We start from the raw sequence: 20,659 nt of genomic DNA, 5'->3' as shown, positions 1-20,659 counted from the left end.
TCATTTATACACACGCATAGTCACATTTTCTAGATGGACCAAAGCTCCAACAACTTTATTTTTTTCTCCCACAGCTTATATAGCACAGTAAAATCTTCTAAGCAGTACAAAAACCGCAATGTGGTAACATTCTATTTTTCTTCAAGTGAACAATTACAGGAGTATGCACAGGAAAAACTAACCAACCAAACAAAAACATGTTGCCCAATACTCTCACATGATCCCGTGCTGCCAGGGACCAGCCTTGACTTGGAGGGGGGACTGGAGAGAAGTAAGAAATGAAAACAAACAACTCAAGTGAAATCTTGGGTCCAACTTGGCAGCCTGGGTTCTGCTGAGATGGCTTTCCTGACTGTGATTGTGCTTATTCATTCTCTCTCTCTGTGTCTCTCTCTGTGTCTCTCTCCTCTCTCTCTCTCTCTCTCTCTCTCTCTCTCTCTCTCTCTCTCTCTTTCTCTCTCTCTCTCTCTCTCTCTCTCTCTCTCTCTGTGTGTGTGTGTGTGTGTGTGTGTGTGTGTGTGTGTGTGTGTGTGTGTGTTCAGTTCTGCTCTAGACAGCTTTTTCTTGCTATTCTAAAGGCTCTCTGGTTGAGGCTGCTCTCCTTACTAATAAAAATATTAAATGCTAACTGGATAGCTCAAGGCTTCTGCAACCAAAATCAGAGAAGCTGCTCTAAAAAGGTTATTGGATTTTCTGACCAAGTCAGAAATCTTGTTGAGAAAAAAAAAATCTTAAGAGCTGGGTGGTTTTGCCCTCCAGAGTTCTCCAAACAGCTCAGCCCCTCTCTAGGAATTTCTAAAGAACCTCTTTCACTTTCTGCTTGAGTACCTCATGCACCAAAAGCTCACCTTTTAATTTACGTATCAATTCAGTTATTTATTCCAGGTACCCTTTTAATTATCCTATGAATCAGCATCATCTGATCCCAGCCCTTTGATTATTAGAAGGCAGCAAGCTGTTTTCTTGTAACTTTACAAAGGAATTCAGAGATATGGGATACACACAGAAGCTAAACTAGTTGGGTGAGCCCAGTCCAGAAATTACCATTTGTACTACTCCTGGGCCCAACCTTGCTGTGTCTTAGGCTGACCTTGAACTCAGGAATCTGCCTGTCTTTGTACCTGCCTACCTTTGTATCTTGCTGAGAAGCTGGCTCTTAAATGCAGCTGCCTTTGTTCCTTTAGATTCATGAAGTCCCTCATAATCCATATTGCATTTTTATATTTTCGCATAGTTGAGAAATTATATATTTAGAGCTCTTTCCCATAGCCTTAAGGACTGTCCTGAAGGTTCCTGTATTTCTCTGTTTGCTGGGACATTAGCCACACCTTTGCCTCCTGGACTCCTGCTGTCTGAGATTACCATGGGGTCAACTTTAACCAAGAGAACATTCCATCAAAGAGTGTGAAAATATGTACATTACTACACAAACAAGCTTTAAGTCAACAACAGTTATCTATCCTCATGGAGGCTCTCATGTGGGCCCTGTCCCAGGGCAGGAACCATGTCATTCTGTCCCCACCAGGGCCATGCCAGGCTTGGCAAAATGCTTTATGCATTATGGACACAAAACATATTATTCTCAAGAATCCACATACATTTGTAACTAAGCAGTTTGTTATAGATTAAAGTATAAGCAAGAAAAGCAATTTTCCCAGCCAGTTTCTCTTACTGACAGTATGCAATTTGCAGTTACAAAGAAAAAGTGAATTATTTTATTATTTATCATAAAAGTAATCCTATAAAAATCTTACAACAATCACAAATCTAGATTTTTATAAAATTTATATGAAAATCAATCAGTCCTTTTCCCTTTAATCTTAAGGATGTATACCTACTCATTAACAAGAATCAAAAACTCATTGACTAAAATATCAGGGAGCTGAGGGCAAAAGTGGGTGCAAGAATTGAATCATCACCTTGATCATCAGCTAGGCTTTGCAAGAGAGGCACATAAGCTACTGTAGGTCAGGCCAGCACTCTTCTTGTCCTCTGATCTCAAAAATTCTCTCTCTCAACTATTAGGGGTATGCCTTTTCATATTCCACATCGGAGTATATTTGTTTCCCATTCTAAGAAATATTGAGAGAATCTTCCCTCAAGAGGGAGATCCTCAAGCCCCAATGACCAGTCCGAGTCCACAGGCTGCAATCTGTAAGAGGATTTTTATTGATCAGGAAGCACAGGTATCTGTGGGCGTCCCAGTCAATTCGGAAGACTGGCGCGCCTAGCAGAACCAGGGACGGGTTTTATAGTGTATTGGAGAGCAGAAGCAGGCTTACAGAAGCAGATGCATGGTTACAGGGATGTGATTGGTGGAGTAAACGAAGCATACGTGTACATTACCTATTTTGGCTATAATCATAACAGTGAGTTAGCAAAAAGTACATGGTGGTCAGGTCTCCCGGGGGGTCAGGGACTTTTTCCTTTTCCCTGCCAGGTGGCCCATGGAGCAATACCCATAATTTAGCCTGGTTTCTGCATTTTGTTTTCTTTTCTGGGCTATTTTGTCTAAATGTTGGGTCAGCTTGTCCCACAAGTCTTGGGACACATTTGAACTTCTTGAACTTTCCCATAAGGCTTATTTTAGTTCCAAGCCTGTGTATTTAAAACTTATTTTTCATTTCTATGTTTGAGGCCTAGGGCTGGGCTTGTATAATTCCCTTTCTGGAAGGGGGTCTTTCAGAGACATCCACACTTTGATCGTTCTTCTCCTTGAGCTTCATGTGGTCTGTGGATTGTATTTTAGGTAATCTGGGCTTTTGGGCTAGCATCTACTTATCAGTGAGTATATACCATGTGTGTTTTTCTGTTATTGATTTACCTCACTCAGTATGATATTTTCTAGTTCCATCCATTTGCCTAAGAATTTCGTGAAGTCATTGTTTTTAATAGCTGACTAGTATTCTATTGTGTAAATGTTCCACATTTTCTGTATCCATGCCTCTGTTGAAGGATATCTAGGTTCTTTCTAGCTACTGGTTATTATAAATAAGGCTGCTATGAACATAATGGAGCATGTGTCCTTGTTATACATTGGACTATCTTTTGGGTATATGTCCAGGAGTAGTATAGCTAGGTCCCCACGTAGTACTATGTCTAATTTTCTGAGGAACCTCTAGACTTATTTCCAGAGAGGTTGTACCAGTTTGCAATCCTATCAACAATGGAGGAGTTTTCCTCTTTCTCCACATCCTCTCTAGCATCTGCTTCCACCTGGGCTTTTCATCTAAGCCATTCTGACTGGTGTGAGGTAGAATCTCAGGGTTGTTTTGATTTGCATTTTCCTGATGACTGTTGAACATATGGAAACAAAGTGTGGAGCAGAGACTGAAGGAATGGCCATGCAGAGACTGCCCCACCTGGGAATCCAGCCCATATACAGCCATCAAACCTAAACAGTATTGCGGATGCCAAGAAGTGCATGCTGACAGGAGCCTGATATAGCTGTCTCCTGAGAGGCTCTGTCAGAGCCTGACAAATACAGAGAAAGATGTTTGCAGCCAACCGTTGAACTGAGAATGGAGTCCCCAAAAAGGAGTTAGAGAAAGGACAGAAGGAGCTGAAGGGGTTTGCAATCCCATAGAAGAACAACAATATCAACCAACCAGACCCCTCAGACCTCCCAAGGACTAAATCACCATCCCAAGAGTATACAGGGATGGACCTATGACTCTTGCTGCATATGTAGTAGAGGATGGCCTTGTTAGGCACTAATGGGAAGAGAGGCCCTTGGTGGTGTCAAGGCTTGATGCTCCAGTTAGGGGAATGTCAGAGCAGGAAGGTGAGAGGGAGTGGGTGGGTGGGAGGAGGAGTATGCTCAGAGAAGAAAAGATAGAGTGTTTTTCTGGGAAAGGGGATAACATTTGAAATGTAAATAAAAATATCCAATAAAAAGCAAACAAACAAACAAAAAAAAAGAGTATACGTTTAGGAACTTCTAATTGATCCCTAAAATTGTCTATATCAACACTGCTAGTAAAAACATCTTAATCTAATATCTTAGTTAGGGTCTTATTGCTGTAAACAGACACTATGATGATTGCAAGTTTTATAAAGGACAGCATTTAATTAGGGTTGGCTTACAGGTTCAGAGGTTCAGTCCATTATAACCAAGGCAGGAACATGGCAGCATCCAGGCAGGCATGGTGCAGGAGGAGCTGAGCTCTACATCTTCATCTGAAGGAAGCCAGGAACAGCCTGAGCATCCTCAGGCAACTAGGAGGAGGGTCTCCATGCCCACCCCCACAGTGACACACTTCCTCCAACAAGGCCACACCTTCTAATAGTGCTGCTCCCTGGGCCAAGCATATGCAAACCACCACATTCCACTCCCTGGCCTCCATAGGCTGTTTAAAGGCTTGCGTCTATGGAGGCCATACCTAAACATAGCATAATCGAAAAGTACATTTAGTCCAACGTCCAAAGTCCCCATAGTCTATAGCAGTATCAACAATGTTAAAAATCTAAAGTTTAACGTCTCTTCTAAGATCCATCTAATCACTTAACTGTAATCCCTGAATTAAGACAGGCAACCAGCTGGTCAAACTTCACACTCTGCCATCTCCACGTCTGCTGTCAAAGTGGTCTTCAGATCTTCAACTCCTTTTTCATCTTTGTTGACTATAACAAACTTCTTTCTCCTCAGCTGGTTCTGCTCCCTGTTAGCAGCTTTCCTCAGCAGATAGCCAGCAGCTCTGGCATCTTTAACATCTTTGGGTCTCCAAGGCAGCTTCAAAGTTACAGTGTGTTTCAATGTCTGGGATTCACACATGATCCTCCAAAGGCCTGGCTTCACTTCTCCAGCTCTGCCCTCTGTAGCAGTTTAACTTCAGGTTGATCCACACTGCATTGTTGCTGTTGTTCTTGGTGATCATCCCTTCTGTTGCATCTTGGCTTGACCAATAGCCTCTCCTAGGCTCCCTTCAGGGTGCCAAGCCTCAAATCCTTTGCCTGACCCCTTCACTTCTGGGCCATCAATTTCAACTGAGGGGAAACTGGGAAACTGGGGCACCTTCACCAAAGGTCTTCCACAGCCTCTCACAGTGCCCAGCCTCAGCTGCTCCTCATGATGCCTTCAAAACCAGTACCACCTGGGTGACTCTTACACATTACCAAGTCCAGCCACAGCTTGAGGTACAACCTTGGCATGTCTGGAACACAGTTGTCAAAAAAACACTTCCCAGATTTCACCTCAGTGATGCTGATCTCATTCTTAGCTCCAGCTAACCAGCATCAATTGTCCCAGTAGTCTCCTCCTCTTGACTGTAAAGCCAGACACATTGAAGCTGCTGACTTCTGCTGCTTGCAGGAGCTGGAACACCGCCCCCTTGTTCTATTACATTATCACTAGTTCCCTCTTTTCTAACTCCTTAACTCCCTAAACTTGACTGTCCTGGATCTTGCTCTATAGATTGACCTTGGATTTAGAAGTCTGTATGCCTGTCTCCTGGGATTAAAGCTTTGTACTAAGTTGCCTGGAGCTAATTTAGCTGGTTAGGAACTTGGCCCAAGGTCATTACTTCCTTAATTCAATTTAATATCCTTGAACACCAGATTCACCTCCATTTCACTTCCAGGTGTCCCTTTAATACTCTAATTTCCTTTCCCAACTTTCCCTTTTTCATTAAAATGTTCTTCATGGGACTTAAGGAGAGAACAAAATCTATGATGGGCGTTTCTGAGACTTCCTTTGTCAATTTAATTAATCTGAGTCTTTTCACCTTTGCCCCAGGCAGGCTCTTCTGACAAGAACAAAAACCAGCCACTTTCTTTACCAAAATACCACAAAAGCAGTCTTTACAGCACAGACCCAAATTCTTTTCCTCTGACACCTCTTGGCCCAGGCCTACACAGTTCAAATCACTCTCAGTAACAAAGACTTCCACATTAAGTCCCATTTAAAACATTCCACAGCTTTCCAAATACAAAGTCCCAAAGTTCACATTCTTCCAATCAAAAGTATGATCAGGCTTATCACAGCCATATCCCATTCCTGGTACCAACTTCTGTCTTAGTTAGGGTCTTATTGCTGTGAACAGACACCACGATCAATGCAAGTTTTATAAAGGACAACATTTAATTGGGGCTGGCTTACAGGTTCAGAGGTTCAGTCCATTATCATCAAGATGGGAGCATCACAGCATCCATACAGGCATGGTAAAGGAGGAGCCGAGTTCTACCTGAAGGAAGCAGAAACAGCCTGAGCATTCTCAGGCAGCTAGGAGGAGGGTCTCCAAGCCCAACCCCACAATGACACACTTTTTCCAACAAGGCCACACCTTCTAATAGTGTGACTCTCTGGGCCAAGCATATGCAAACCATCACATCTAACTTTAATAACAATCTATACTTTCAAATTCTTTTTTTATAAGTATCTTTTTTATTGGTTATTTTGTTTATTTACATTTCAAATGGTATCCCCCCTCCCTAGTTTCCCCTCCAGAAATCCCCCATTCCACCTCTCCTCCCCCTGCCTCCATGAGGGTGATCCCCCACCCATCCATTCACTCCAGCCCCACAGCCCTATCACTCCCTTATATTGGGTTATTGAGCCTTAAGGACTGAGAACCTCTCTTCCCATTGATGCCAGACATCACATTCTTCTGCTACATATGCAGCTGGAGCCAAGGATAGCTCCATGTATATTTTTTGGTTGGTGGTTTTGTCCTTGGGAGCTGCAGGGGGTGGGAGTGGGTGGAGGTGGGGACTTCTGTTTGGTTGATATAGTTGTTCTTCCTATGGTGTTGTTAACCCTTTCACCTCCTTCAGTCCTTCCCCTAACTCCTCCATTGGCATTCCTGTGCTCACTTTAATGATGGTTGGCTGCAAGCAACCACGTCTGTATTGATGTAGAGCTTCTCAGGAGACATCCACACCAGGCTCTGGTCAGCAAGCACTGGTTGGCATCAGCAAGTGTCTGGATTTAGTGGCTGTATATTGGATGGATCCCCAGGTGAGGCAGTCTCTAGATGGCCTTCCTTCAGTCTATGCTCTACTCTTTGTCCCTGTATTTCCTTTCAACCGGAGCAATTCTGTATCGAAATTTTGTGAAGAGTGGGTGACCCAATCCCTCAACTGGGGACCATGCCCACCCTCTGGATAAGGCTTCTACAGTGGCTGGATATAAAATTAACTCAAACAAATCAGTAGCCTTCCTCTAGTCAAAGGATAAAAGGGCTGAGAAGAAATTAGGGAAAGAACAACCCATATAATAGTTACAAATAATATGAAATCTCGTGGTATGACTCTATCTAAATTATTTCTCAGGGTTGTAGATGTTACTAACAATCTGTAAGGGTCAGAAAATCACTAAAGGTAAACCACAGGCTCAGTATGCAAAAACAAAGAGCATCAATTTTCTAGAAACTACCAGTATGTGTGTGTCAACTACATTTTGAAACAGAAACTCCAGTCAAAGGTGCACAGACCTTCTTATAGGGAACCAGGGGAACTCTCTAGAAGGACTGAGAAATCTAAAATGTCGTTGATGGGTACTAGGGGCCCACAGGTGGTCATTGATCTGCATTCCTATTTCATGAACATTTAAACATAGGGTGAAATCGGGCTGCCCAGCACAGATGGGCCATTTTGAAATGAGATATTTCCCCATGTTTTGTTATTATCCTCAGGCTGTTTTTTGGGAGGGGGTTTTATGATCTTGTTCTGGATTTTATGCTCTGTCCCTGTAACTGGTGCCTATGCCTAGATTCTGTGACTTATGTTCTGTACCTAAGGCTGGTGACTTGAGACCTATTTTCAAAGTCAAGCCTGGTCCTTAAATGGAGATAAATGGAGTCTTCAAATGGAGACAAATGGGGTTTATTTTGTCCTTTCAAATCTACATCTCTAAATTCTGTCTGAGAATGGTTGATGAATCATTAATCTGCTCCAGCAGCAATGCTTGAGAAAGATCAATAATTATTATTGTGTCAATGACACTCTGCAGTGAGTGGCTGGAAACCCCCTTCTGGTGTTCATAAAATTCATAGCTTAGCAGGGATGTGATGACTCCCCCAGAGCAAACTCCACAACAACAGAGAGTCCTCAGGACACATAGTCCCAGCACACTCATTATGATTATGCTAACGAGTGGGTAGACTGTGTTCATGAATTCTAAAGCAGTTTTACTGTTCCTCTTGCACTGCCCCCAACAATATTCTATACCGACTGCAATGTTAAAAAGACTAGATATGTTTGTCAAGCGCTTTTCTAATTCACTTTAAGCTGGCTTTTAATTTTGGAACCGATTCACTTGTAAAGTAACTTTATTGCTTCTAAAAAGATGGTTTTCTTTTGGAATTTCCTTATCAATGACTTCACTTTTCTGGGTTCAGATAGTAAATGTTTCACTAATGAACTTCAAGTTGAAGAGACATTTATGAGTTGGCATGTTATTTCCTCATTACTCTTAACACCAGGGGGCTATAGGGGGGATGTATAAGGGGAATACCTATATGGGGAATGGGAAGGGGAGGGAATGGGAGCTTTTGGACAGGAAACACGGAAGGGGAATAACATTTGAAATGTAAGTAAACAAATATATCTAATAAAAAAATAAAATCTTAAAACAAAAAAGAAAAGAAAACACCATTAAAGGAAGTTGTTTATTCAGGAAAAGCATGCTATTAGAATATCATTGTGATAAAAATCACTTGTATAATTTTTTAATGTTTTTCAGTGACGGAAAACCACACCAGACCAGAAAAAAGAAATGGACTGTAATTTAAATTGTGACTTGTTATCTCAATGTTTATGGCAATACATTTAGTCTCATTCGTATTTAAGCTCCTAACTTATCAGTTTATCACATACTGTTCTCGCATAGCTTTGGAAAATATATTTATCTGTAAACACATTATATAAAATAACTAAAAATATATTATTCCCTCTTGTGGTAAACAAGTACTGTATAGATGTTCTGTCTCTTCTATTTTTAACCCTGTATTTTGAAAATAATCTAAAGAAAACAGATATATGTCAGTGTAACGATAAATTCAAAATTTAAGCAAATGTTATGGTTCTAATTTCAAATCTTTACCATGCTTCTTTTAACATCTACCTTTTCTGAGGTTGTATAGGATTTTGAAGTGTATTTTTTATTTAAAATTAAATATAAATGCAGTTCAGTAAATGGATAAGGAAAAAAATAATGTTTTATGTGCACTTATATCTCTAAAATGCTACTATAAGAAACATTTTTTAAGTAATTTTAGTTCTTTGAAAATGTATTTCTTTTTGAGGAATTTCTCTTTCCTCTTGATGTTATATAACTACATCAATTCCTCCTTTTATTTTCTTCTTCCAAACTCATATAACTTCCTCATACTTTTTAAAATGAATAGAGTTTTTATTCAGTAATTGTGTTATATATACAATGTATTATATATGTAATGCTTATTAAATTATAATCTATTCTTAGATAAATGATTTTTTTCTATATCCTCTATCTAAAGTAATCAATGCCTGCAGAAACCTGGTGATAAAATCTAGTTATAGTGGTCAACCAAGAGCAATGTAAATTAGTCTTGTTTCAGTCCCTCTGGATCTTCCTAAACCAATATGGCAGTCTTTCACACACCCCACGGAAATGTTTATGTAATAATTCAAGTTCATTGGGAGCAACATTGTCTATCCATTCATGGTACCTTTGTTAATTCCCTGATTTCTTTTTCTGGGAACAGTTTTGAGATTTTTGAAATATTATAGCAACTATAGATATATTTCAGGAATATAGTCACTTTCACAATATCACTTTTGTCTATCCATGAAGACAGGAATCTTCCTGCAATCTAGAGTCATGTTAAATTTCTTTAATGCCTTAAATTTTTCATTGTACACCTTAGAATTCTTCCTTAGTATATTATTTTTTGAATCCTCTATTAATGGAATTTCCCCCTGTTTTGTATTTACTCAGGGAATTGGGTAATAGCATGCAAAAAATTGTTGGGTTTTGTATATTGGTGTTAAATATTGGTAGGTGCTAAAAGTGGATATTGATGTTGTCTTACAGAGAAGTCATAATGACATTCTTATTAATGGATTAGAATAATGTTTAATTAAAAAAATCAATAAAACTTTTATGTCAAGCACACCATTGTAGGTTATGAAGTAAATAATTAATCATATTTCAGGATCCCTAAATTGATATTATCCTGAATCAGTTTCGTGAAAACTTAAATGGAAACTCCCATAACATTATGACATTCTTTCTTTCATTTGTATTTATTTATTTATTTATTTATTTATTTATTTATTTATTTATTCTGTTGGTGGTTTTAGACAGGGTCTTACTGTTTAGCTGAAGTGGCCTTAAACTCATTATTATTATTTTTTGTCTTCTGAATGCTGAAAATATATTCATATGATCATGTTCTTCAATCATTAACTTTGACTACTAAACTGCATATCTCATACAATTATATATAATCACAAGCTTTAAATAAATTCATATATTGTAATGTCTAATTGAATGTATATTTAATAAGTGTTAGAATATAATAAAGGCTCTTTACAATGTCAGAAATCTTTAACTTTTTAATTTGCTACCATGTTGTATATGTATTTATTTAGGTATAACTATAACTTTTTGTATAATGTGTACATTTAGCAAAAACTTATTTTTTATTCTTAAGTTTGGAAAATGTTACTTCGTTTATGAGAAAAAATAATTTTCAATACACATTTGTTCATAATTACACCATTATAACTATATAAAATGTATGTTATGACCAGGCTATTTCAGATAAATTATGTGATTCATTTTCATCATAATTGGAAAGTTGAATATTTTCATCAGTGGATAAATTATCCTAAATTGTAACGGATAATGACCACCATCAACTGTATAATTTGTGTCAAAGAAAACATGCTTTTCTAGGATATGGAGAGAAATTTGAAAATATTTAATAATATGCTCACTTTATAAATTCAGGTATGTAAAGATAATTTGTAATCTATTAGGTTTTGTTCATATACCATATTAAATTAATTTACATAATATTTGGAAGTGTGTTTTCTATAAACATTAAATTATATATGATGAATAAGGCTTTCTTTTCTCAATCCTTTTATATTGGAAAAATATTTATTGTAATTAGTGCTATACTACAACCAAAGATAGAGGACATTTGTATGTCTCTTTAATGGCATAAAGTCATAAATATTTCCTTACATTATATAATTTGTTTCTGAAATTCTTCCAGTATTTGTGAATTGTTCCTTCAATTCACTTAAATAACTCATAAAGATTTTCTTGTTTTGTATTTCTGTTTCCCACCCCAAAATCATTCATAATGCATCTTTACTTCATATCAATTTACATGAACAATGTTAGTAATAGCAAATGTTTAATAATGTTATTGAGGAAAACAGATGCCATTCAGTTTCAGGCAAGTTAATATAATAGGAATATTAGGTATTTTTTTCTTTTTCTGATGATTGAAACAAATTACACTTATAATTTATCTGTGTGGCACATTTATTAATTTATACAAGAGTGTGAGTCATTTTATTTCAGGTGTAGAACATAAAAATAAATAATGGTTCCTCAGACCTAAATTCTTGCATAAATCTTGATGCTATAATTATAAATACTTCAAAGTACTACAGCATAGCGGTAGTCTATACTTTTTATTAAGAAATCTAACATAATTAATATATCCATTTATGGGCAAGTGTTTTAAGTTTTTATATGTCTCAAGTAGTTGGATTATTCTACATAAAAGTGTATTTTCCTCTGTACTAAAATATAGTACACTGGTTTACCATGGTTTAGAATTTTGTTCATTACTTCATTGTTTAATCAACTGAAAGTGCATTTCATTATAGAATTTATGTGAATTCTTTATTAACGCACAAAATAAAATTAAGTAACATATACTTGCTGTTGACATAAATGCCATTGATTAAGATAATGCTGTACATCTCCCCCATTTGAAGTACTAGAAAAATTTATATCTTTCTCTTCTTTTTTTTTTTTTCGGAGCTGGGGACCGAACCCAGGGCCTTGTGCTTGCTAGGCAAGCGCTCTACCACTGAGCTAAATCCCCAACCCCGAAAAATTTATATCTTAATACCCAATAAATCTTAGCACTTTAGTTATAAACATTATTTACTCTACTTGGAATAAGTTCTCCAAAAAGAGCAGAGTTTTCTATAATGAATTTTTCTCTGCTTAATATTCTTTAAAAATATCCTGAACTTCTACCTTCTACGATAGTACTCTGATAGAATTGCATCTTGAGGCTTACTCCTCAATAAAATCACCCTTTGCCGTTTTTAATCCTCTGGCTAGATTTTGTTAAGACCTAGGTAATTGTCACCTGGCTAGCTTGCCATTTTGTAATATTACTGATGTCATAAAAAACTTTTCTCATAGATCGTTATTCCTGTTACTGAGATTTTCTCATGCCCAATTTGGTTGCATGTTCTGTCACATTCCTTGACCTTGGACCAATAAAAACAGAAGTCGTTAGAACTACTTTGTACACTTAGCTTCAATAACTTGGACCTGGGCCAGACACTGGGCAGTAGTTTCTGAACTTGTGTATAAACTTTTATCATATTTTTTTATAAGCTATACCTTAGGTGGACACCATTATAAGAGAAAGACCTGCACCTATTTAAAATAGGACTTCTGTTTTGAGTAGGGGTCTAATAAAAGTTTAAGTTCCCAAGACCTCTAGGGGAATTGACATCCTACTTTGCAGAAAGAGCAATATACATGGATAACTGGCATCCTTTTTATTTCAAGTTAAGAAAGGAATATTAGACAAATCCCATGCTGGTTGACAAGTTAAGACATGAATATGACACAAGGCAAATCCCCTGCCAGAGTTGAGTGCCCCAAGCAACGGGACCAGGATAAGCATACAACAAAGACACATTTCTAAGAAAATCTCCTATCCCTATGTTTTAAGTGGTGGGATAACTTGGCACAGATGTTTGTAGATCTCAGGCTTAAAATACCCTTGGCAGGGAATAGAGAGGCAAAGATTAAAACAGACACAGAAGGAACACCCATTCAGGGCCTGCCCCACATGTGGCCCACGCATATACAGCCATCCAATTAGACAAGATGGATGAAGCAAAGAAGTGCAGGCCGATAGGAGCCAGATGTAGATCGCTCCTGAGAGACACAGCCAGAATACAGCAAACACAGAGGCGAATGCCAGCAGCAAACCACGGAACTGAGAATAAGACCCCCGTTGAAGGAATCAGAGATAGAACTGGAAGAGCTTGAAGGTGCTCGAGACCCCATATGTACAACAATGCCAAGCAACCAGAGCTTCCAGGGACTAAGCCACTACCTAAAGACTATACATGGACTGACCCTGGACTCTGACCTCATAGGTAGCAGTGAATATCCTAGTAAGAGCACCAGTGGAAGGGGAAGCCCTGGGTCCTGCTAAGACTGAACCCTCAGTGAACTAGATTGTTGGGGGGAGGGCGGCAATGGAGGAAGGATGGGGAGGGGAACACCCATAAAGAAGGGGAGGGAGGAGGGGGATGATTGCCCGGAAACCGGGAAAGGGAATAACACTCGAAATGTATATAAGAAATACTCAAGTTAATAAAAAAAAAATTCCCTATATGGTCTTGACTCAATGTCATGTCTTAGCTCCCAAGTCTGAAGCATGGCTCTGATCAATCACTCCTGGGTGCATGATCAATAAACTATCATGTTTGACTAAGGTCGGTGTTCATGTGGTTTGTGAGGCAACATCTGAACCCCGACAACTGGTTCAACTCAATTGTTATGGCTCAAACTCCTCTGCAAGATGACTGATCCAACCTTACTTTTCATTGAATTGCTCTGCTTAGTCTTAAACTAACTGGTGCAATCTGTTCTACTCTTCTGGCTTCACTTAATTCTCTGTCTCCAACTGTCTCTGCTGACCTGAACTGAATAGCATGAACTCATAAACAAATTCACATCTACTACACTGAGCTCATAGCACTGACTACAAACTGATTGAGTCTTTATCCCTGCCCTTCTCTTAAATAGCTTTTCTCTTCTGTACTACTCTTGGGGATTTGGGCTTATTCTATCTCTGACTCATTCTGTCAATTACTTCTCTGATTTGTGGATTTGTATGCACCTCAATTTAGAAATCAGTTTTAAATATGGTTGCTTCTTTTGACAAACTAATTTTTCCTTAGTGTTCTATACTGAAGATGTGTCCCTATTCCAGCCCGAGGAATTAAAGTATATGGCGTGTCTATCTTCCAATTGGATCACACAGACCTAAGTCACTGTATGTGATCATGTATGAAATTTATATATGAAACAGCATGCCTCTGCTGAAAAGCTCTATATGAAAATTACTGAATTAGATAAACCTTTATACTTTAAAGATTTCTTTAACATCAGAATGCAAATCGGGGTATGTGTTACATTGGGTAATGTCTATATTTCTATATTGTTTATGTTGTCTAATTGTCTATATTTCTACAGATGATGAAAGGCCATGGGTTCAATCTGAATATGAGAAGCTTACTCATGAAAAACATGATTCAAAGTGAAAAGACAATGCAGAAAGCTGCCCCAATCTCCCAGCTCCCCCTTCATGGGAATAGATCAACTGAAAAAGGACAGATTGTTCATCAGACTAGCAGAGTGGAAACCCTGGCTGGGGGACAGAGGATCAGGACTGCAGTTATGAAGTTATATAGTATCATTTTATCAATAGATCTTCATAAGGACAGACAGTTAAGTTTGGGATAGATGATTGTTTCTGTTGGAAAAGTTAAACTGTGTGCATTTTTAGCTTAAACAGAAAAAGGGAAGACATAGAGGAATTTTAATGCAGCAATATGGCTGCTATGGCAAAGAATCAGAGTCAAATGTATAATCTGAGCAGAATGCAGACACACCGTAGATTATGTATGGTCTGGCTAGAATACAGAACACATTCCCACCATTAGTACACATTTTATTCCCTAATATTGAATATAAGGCCAGTTTTCATAAGGGGAAGCCAAGTGTGAAAGTGATATCTAATTGACGGGCAGATAAAGTAATGAATCGAAGGAAGATTTGGCAGAAAAGTCATAAGAGATATGCTACACCCAATTCACAAGAGAACAAGGAAAGTGAGAGAAAAAGAGGGTGGTCTGGTATATGAGTATGATAGTTTTACAAAAACAGGCTGCAGAGAGAATAAGATAGATACTGGTGAAATCATAATGACCCAGAGAATGAGGAGCCAAAAGATTAGGATATATTGCCAAAGTTAGTGTAAATCCAGTCCAGCAATTGAGACAGAAGCTGAGAGAATAGAGCTTGAACTAGTCATTTTAGATTAGATCATATGGAGGCTAGAAGCTTACAGGCCTACGCCTAGTAACAGTTACAACAGATAAGAAAATGGTCTTGCCTCATCCCATGCTGTGTAGTTTGATCTGAGGTAACGATAGTGACATTTACAGATTAAATAGTAACAACACAGGTAACTGGATGAACTGAGCACTTTCTCGATTACATTTGAGCTCAGTTCCATACAGTAAAATATCTGCCTTTTATTGTAATGGAGTCAAAATCTATGGTTAGGGAGGTTCTAGACTTCAGGAGGAAACTACTATTCTCGTTTGCAAAAATTTTTGTTTTGTTAAACTTTTACTCATACTCATTTGACCAGAGAAAAATAATAGTTTTTGATGAAACTATTAAATATAATGTAATATTAGATTATAAATTATAAATAAAATGTATTATATGAAATGTATTATGTTGAAATAACAGTATTTGATGAAATACTGGTTTAAGCTTTCCAAGTGCAAGAGATACAATAATTTCCTTCATATTTTAGACATTTTTTGCAGGAAACTTCATTAATATTTGGTGATTTTAACCTGTAGCTTATAGGTAGTTTCACATGTACCAATTGATATCCCTCCAAGAATATTGTTTTATCAGATGAACAAATTAGTACTTCAGCTTATGACTTGGCTCTGCATACTTGACAAGGGTGCCAATGTAATGAAGAAAAAATAGATACACAAATACGTAGAAAAAAATCTTGGGATGGGTGGTAGCATGTACTCTGATGGAGTGGCACCAACTATTGCACTGGGGCCTCAGAATGTTTACTATGGTACACGAGGGACATGAATTAGCTACCACTATAAGAGGTCCATGTTGGCAAGCAGTCTTTGGGTGGAAACAATGTGGGACAGACAACTGTGGTTGTTAATATGCAGACACGTGCCAAAAATTCATAAAATGTATACTTTGAACAGAGAAAGGCTTTACCAACTGATCACAGGTCTAAGATATTGGTACTGGACATGACTGTACCTTTATTGTCTGCTGTATTGAACGTGGCTCAAATCCAATCAATGAAGTGCTCAGGTATAGATTCTCACATGTCTTAACTAATATATATATATATATATATATATATATATATATATATATATATATATACATTCCAGGTTTCTTTGGCTCCCAATAAATTAGCTTATACTTCTTTTAAAAATGTATTCATGCATTCACCAAGTATTTTTAAATTTCCCACTATAACAGATACACAAAATACTGAAAGTATACTAGGACACAATGGAGCATTCTATTTGGACTAGTTAATATAATCAATTCATTTATAATATTGGTGATTTATTTTTATTTATATTAGGAAAGCAAAGATTTTTGCTATGTGATATTCCATGTTTACAATGATCATGATATTGAAGAAAAATCACAGCATTAAAAGCTGAATACAATGAAGAAGATTTCTGTAAACAGTAAGTACCATAGATTTCTTTTTTTTTTTTTTTTTGTAATCACGTGGGGTTTATCGATAGGAACCAGTGCATTGGGGTCAAGACTCGTATCCCACACAGGGACAGTGGAGTTCGACCCAGAGAGGCTGGGAAAAGAGGTATTTAAAGGAAGAAACCACAACCCAAGGGGGCAGGGATGGCGTTATTGGAAAGTGTGGAGAATACCAGTGAAAAATCACAAGGAGAAGCTTCCTGTTTCTCAAGATTGTTTAACTTTATGGTCTGTTAGTTCCTGAGAGAAGCTTCTTGCTTCTCAAGATTGTTCTCTAAGATTTTAATCTGACTTCATGGTCAGGTAGTTCCTGGGAGAAAGCTGTTGAACCGGCCGATGTAATTACCTTTTCTATAGCCCTAGGAGAGGCTTCCTGGAACATACAGTTCTGGGGCCTAACCTGTTTCTTTCTTCTGCTCTAAACTTTGTGTAGTGGGGGCAACCTTAAAACTTTTACCTTTCACCCCCATTCTAAGTTAACTGGCAATAATTGGGAAAACTGAAGCAGATACATACATACATACATACATACATACATATATACATACATTTATATATGCATGTTTTTAGAATTCAGTCTTACTGACATTTATATCTTCACTTCATTTTGCTTTCTAGTAAATTCTATTACAAGTCATAAAATGTACTCCTAGTATTTCTACTACTTCAGTTCCCTCACTGATCACTTAATATTATTTGTGTCGTATTCGTTAATTTACATTTTTACCACTTGCCTCATGTTTACCAAACTGTTTATCTGAAAATGGCATGGAAAAATTTCAAGTCACAGTCTGTCAGTTACCCGTTCATTATGTGATTTTTCTTTCCACCATTGTTTGCAACGTGGTGCATCTTGCAGTTCTCTATGTAGCTTCAAGTTCAGCTTCTGGTGCTGTACACATCTTTATCATTTAGATGAGACTGCCCACGGTCCATGAGCTTGGGGTCAGGTATACACTGTGTAGTACCTGAGGTGGGTTCTGAGGTGGGTTCTTTGTTGCAGAGGCAAGTTCTTTTGGCAAAGACACCGAATGCTTCAGGTCAGGCGTTTTGGCATGGATTCCATCAGGCCCTTCCTTCCTTGGTTTCTTCCTTTGGTTCAGGGAGTAACTCTCTTTCACTGCTTTGTGTCCACATCGACTTAATGGCTTGAAAAACTTGCTGGCTTGTAGCATATGCCCTTTTCCCCAGTTATCTTTGCAGTTGTTACTGACTGAGCAGGGTAGCAAACAGTTGCTCTCAATGTGGCCAGTCCCAGTGGATAAGCAATCTTCTTTTTTTTTTTTTTAAAGATTTATTCATTTATTATACATAAGTACACTGTAGCTGTCTTCAGACACACCAGAAGAGGGCATCAGATCCCATTACAGATGGTTGTGAGCCACCATGTGGTTCCTGGGAATTGAACTCAGGACCTCTGGAAGAGTAGTTGGATGCTCTTAACCGCTGAGCCATCTCTCCAGCCCGATAAGCAATCTTCTTAAACCTGGAACCTTTTCTCTCTGAAACCAAACCTGCCAGTCACTCCCATTTGGGGAAGAAAATCTTGAGGAGGATTCTTCACATAGACGCATGCATCTTTTCCAAATTGTACTGTATCCATGACCCCATTTTTCATAAAGAGATAAACGCCTTTGCACCAACCAGTTTAATAAGCAGTTGTAGTAATGGATGGAAGTAAATCCCCTTTGTAAATAACCAGGCTGTTCTTCAACATATTTAGAATGGAGAGGTGGCGCGGTATATATGGGGAGCTGTTCTGGTCTCACTAGCTGCTTTTTGGGTTCCTCTTCTTTGGCTAGATGCACATTTATATATCTGATATATCTGCATATAAAGACCTGCAGGCATGGTTGTCAACTTTCCCATCCTAAAGGCCGCCATACCTATGACCCTCTCTCGGTTCAAGTTTTCCAACGGGGCATAACTTTTCGTTTTTTTTTTTTTTTTTTTGGTTGGCATTATTTTTCTTTTTTTTTTTTAATTTAGAGAATACTTTATTAGTTTTTGTAATCAAACCCACGTAGATAAGACCTTACATATTTAATACAGTGCGTTACCCCTGTACAAATGGAAAAAAACTTAAGTTCAACATTTCTAGACCAATATGGCTGTTAATTTCTGTACAGTGCCAACTCAACACAGTAAACGGGGATACTTTTTTCCAAAGTTGACAGCACAGTTAAAGTTTCCAAAAATTCAAATTATATATCTGTATATATATATATTTATATTTATATAAAAAGACCAATAATAGCAGTGTGTTATGCATCAACAGCAGCAACAGCTTTTCCAGGTTCTGCAGTCATCTGAACAAAACTGTAGAGACATCCAGCACACTCCATTAAAAAAAAAAAAAAAAGTAAAAAAACAAACCGGAGAAAACAGCACAGCTCTGTTACTCTTGTGGTACCTGGCACCATTTTTTTTTAAATTAGCTTCTCAATCATCATCTGGAAAGAAAACATTCTGAGCAACATCATTAAAAACAGCTCTGATAAAGCACGATCACTACTACGTATCATAAAGCAGGTACAAGCTATTTTACATCCACAGAGGTATGATACAGTACTGTCCTACATCTATAATACTAGAGGATACAATTTAAAAGGCATTATTGGAGACTTGATTCTACTTTTCCAGCAGAGGGCCCAAAGGATGGTGTGACACAGCTTTGTAAAGAAACATACTCTAGACAGGATTTCCTTTCACTAGTGGCACAGTTCTAAGGATTCATTCTCTCCATGAAAGTCAGCTAAAACTGTTATTAAAAAAATGAAATATCCCTAAAACAAAACCGTATAACAACCGGATTCACATGAAGATGACCTAATGGAGACAAGCTGGACCTCACCTTACCAACAAGCTATCAAATCTGTTATGTTTAAACAGTGAGACCTCCAAGGAAGGAGATGCCAAGTAGTGCTTCAAAGCTTCGGACAACAATCAAACACAGCATCCTTTTCAACAGAAGCAGAAGCTCATCTGAATATGCTCAAGGATGCTGACATCAACATTTAATCATCTCCTCACTCATCCAGGAAGAAGGGGAGATCAGTTACTACTGTACTTTATTGTGTTCAACCAAATCACCATGTTACAAAAATAGCAAGCTGCCATAATAAAAAATAAGGCTCCTCTATCCAGCACCAGATAGCATCATTTTACTTTCAAGCCTAGAAATTGCACACTTGTATATAAACCAACGAAGATGAGGATTGATAGTTCATCTTGGTGGATTTTTCCTTTGATGAATATGAAGTGTCCTTCCTTATCTTTTTTGATGACTTTTAATTGAAAATTGATTTTATTTGATATTAGAATGGCTACTCCAGCTTGCTTCTTCTGACCCTTTGCTTGGAAAGTTGTTTTCCAGCCTTTCACTCTGAGGTAGTGTCTGTCTTTGTCTCTGAGGTGTGTTTCCTGTAGGCAGCAGAATGCAGGGTCCTCGTTGCGTATCCAGTTTGTTAATCTATGTCTTTTTATTGGGGAGTTGAGGCCATTGATGTTGAGAGATATTAAGGAATAGTGATTATTGCTTCCTGTTATATTCATATTTGGATGTGAGGTTATGTTTGTGTGCTTTTCTTCTCTTTGTTTTGTTGCCAAGACGATTAGTTTCTTGCTTCTTCTAGGGTATAGCTTGCCTCCTTATGTTGGGCTTTACCCTTTATTATCCTTTGTAGTGCTGGATTTGTAGAAAGATATTGTTTAAATTTGGTTTTGTCATGGAATATCTTTGTTTCTCCATCTATGTTAATTGAGAGTTTTGCAGGATACAGTAACCTGGGCTGGCATTTGTGTTCTCTTAGGGTCTGTATGACATCTGTCCAGGATCTTCTGGCCTTCATAGTTTCTGGCGAAAAGTCTGGTGTGATTCTG

At 37.9% G+C, this 20,659-nt stretch overlaps 1 pseudogene; it reads right to left on the bottom strand.

Moving 5' to 3' along the window:
- Positions 1 to 17,656: 17,656 nt before the first annotated feature.
- Apool-ps2 (apolipoprotein O-like, pseudogene 2) lies at positions 17,657 to 18,661 on the bottom strand (annotated as a pseudogene).
- Between the last annotated feature and the right edge of the window lie 1,998 nt (positions 18,662 to 20,659).

The sequence above is a fragment of the Rattus norvegicus genome, chromosome 15 (assembly GCF_021556685.1).
Source record: "Rattus norvegicus strain SHRSP/BbbUtx chromosome 15, alternate assembly SHRSP_T2T, whole genome shotgun sequence".
Classification (NCBI taxonomy): domain Eukaryota; kingdom Metazoa; phylum Chordata; class Mammalia; order Rodentia; family Muridae; genus Rattus; species Rattus norvegicus.
Note: the sequence above shows the minus strand (reverse complement) of the source record. Positions and strands in the feature narration are given on the sequence as shown.